The 2,568-nt window shown below is 38.9% G+C and overlaps 1 protein-coding gene across 1 annotated transcript in view; it reads left to right on the forward strand.

Moving 5' to 3' along the window:
* Window positions 1-817: 817 nt before the first annotated feature.
* The window catches only part of LOC138049866 (transcription factor Sp9-like), a 9,205-nt gene continuing 7,454 nt past the window's right edge, over window positions 818-2,568 (forward strand). The window contains exon 1 of the mRNA XM_068896333.1: window positions 818-1,190. The gene's annotated coding sequence lies outside the window, so the exon portion shown is untranslated. The remainder of the gene's footprint in view (window positions 1,191-2,568) is intronic.

Here is a 2,568-nt window from a genome sequence, read left to right on the forward strand (position 1 = left end):
CTTTCGCAATTATTCAGTCTCACGTTCACGTCCTACAATATGGGCGAAGTATCCTAAAAATAAAATGCTTACGTTGTCGTCAAAACCTCAAATTTGGGCTCTCCCGTTTTCTCCCTCCCATCAACGACCAACTTTTAGTTTGATTGGATTTTGTAGTCTTCCAAATCAGTAAAACACTTGTGCGCGGTCATACAATCTTAATTTGAAACTTGTAAAAAGTGAATGGCCGCTAATTTTGTGTCCCAGAAAATTCTTCGGAACTGACAACCTCGTTCCCAAGGTCTCTCTTCTCTGCCTCCATTGGGAGGCAGAGAAGAGAGACCCTGGAAACTAGGTTGCGGAACTGAATGGAGTAATGTTTTCTTGTCTCTCTGTTTTTAAAAACCATGGCCTTTGTTCACATGAGTGAAATGAAGAATTCCAGGCCTTGAAGACCGCACGCAACAGACTCAATCTAGCAACTCATGCTTTTACGTTGATTTCGCTTCTTCTATCATCCATTGTTTTGGGACATTATTTTCACTGCTAGTCTCAAAAAGGAAAAAAACAAAACTTGTCTGAAATCTCAAATGTTGTTGCTGTCAATATCCAGGCTGCTGTCTAGCCAGAGAATTGAATTAAAATAAGTGTGCGGCTTCCTTTCTTGTTTGCAATGGAATTTAAACCCAGTGTCATCAATGACAACCCTTATGATTCAAACAGCAAACAGAGTCACAAGCCACGTCACGTTGATGACCAATTTTCAATTCATGTCCCCTAGAAAAAACTGAGAATCATTTGACAGTTAAAATCAATACGCGCAAACGTTTAAAAAAAAACTAGGAGACGCCAAGTGATTTAGTCTCGTAGGTGCCGACCTGAACATCGAGAATTGTATTGTCGCAAGAGAAAGGCTAATGGAAGCATGTATTGTTGTTGATTTTACATAGAAGCTCTTTAACCTTCGAGGTTAGTCCGCTGTGTCAAAATGACTAGACCAACCAGTTTGAAGTATTACACTACCCAGCTACGGGCATATCCGTCCACGTTTGAATGACAAGCGGGTATAAGGCGGAGGGGCGTGGAAAGCCAAAGAAGGGTCAAGTGAAAAGTTTTCTTTAAACGGTGCAAAATCCAGTACGAACCAGCGGGCGTTCCCTCAGCTAATTAGACAGAGCTAAGTCTTCCAGGAATCCAGAAGTCTCTGATAGGTATGAAAGTTTGTTTTTTTCTGTCTCGCTTAGGGAGGAACCCCGCGGGATCAACGTACGTACGTTGTTTATACTGTCTGTCCCTCCCCTTGTGTTCAAAACAAGCATCATCCATAAACTGAATCTGTTTCATGGTGTGATCGCTAACACGAATTGATAAAGTTTAAATGACAAACCACGACTTATTACTCTCATTCCCGACGACATTTTTTTTTTTGCTCAGCGCAACGAACACAGCTTCAGTCGTTGGCATTTAACGAGTGGTGTAAAATTCGTCGCGAGTTGCCAGCATTTTCGACAAGCAAAAATTCAGTCTTAGCTTTAGGCTAACGCTGCCTTGAAAAACATCCGTGAATACGTTTTCCAAAATTCGATTCGCAGTACTTGTATTCGACAAAACGGTAATTCGTTCCTATCTGTAACTCAAAGAAATTAGAGTGTTATAAAACACGGCTAGTTCATCTTTATGGTTATAGCTATCCCCATCCAGCTATCCAAAGACAATGGCTCTTTCCCAGATTAAAAATCTAGTGCAATAGTTTCACCATTTTATAATTTAGACCTCAAAATACTTAACTGGTATCTCACGTTTTGCCATATCGAATGTCTACAAACAGCTTTTACGTAATATTTTGAAAGTATTGAAATTTCCGGTTGAGGAAAATTAACATTTGCATTTTGAATAAATTTGTTTTCGTTAAGATGTTTCCAATAAAGGTAAAAGTACAACTTTGTCAATGATTTCGAAATGTGAAGAGTGTTGTCAAAGAGGCGACAAATCTCTCAACTTCAATAAAACAGGTCGAAAACTGTAGTTGAACGGTTAAGAAAATTCTAAGCAAATTGTACTGGAAAATACTGAACTTTTTTTCTTTTCCCTACCTTTTTCAAAGCTACGTTTTGGAAAAGAAAGAGGTTATCCGAGCGTCTCTACTCAATCATTCTTTAGCCCGCAGACAAAACTTATTTGGCATTCGAACGACTCCTGTCTCTATCGCCCCAGGGAAATCTTTATTTATTTATTTTTTCATAGAAAACTGAACGACCGTAAATTTCTTCTCAGCTTAATTCTTCCAAAAAAACTATACTACAGAAGAAAAAAAGTTGATCCAGAGGGGGTTGCATCTAAACCGATGATTTTAGAGCATGTGCTGACGAGAATCAGCTTTACGAGAAAAATGAATCTGAACACCCGTATTCAAATGGACCTCTGTAAATATTCACCGTGTCTTGCGGATTATTTTTGGTTAAGTATCATTTTTCCACTACATGTGCTATTGTTGAGTTGAACTAATTTGCACCGCGAGAGATGTTATGAAACTTACAAGCACGTCGTTAATAGTTTAGCTGAACTGGTTTACTTAGCTACTTAGGATAA

The sequence above is a fragment of the Montipora capricornis genome, chromosome 5 (assembly GCF_036669925.1).
Source record: "Montipora capricornis isolate CH-2021 chromosome 5, ASM3666992v2, whole genome shotgun sequence".
NCBI lineage: Eukaryota > Metazoa > Cnidaria > Anthozoa > Scleractinia > Acroporidae > Montipora > Montipora capricornis.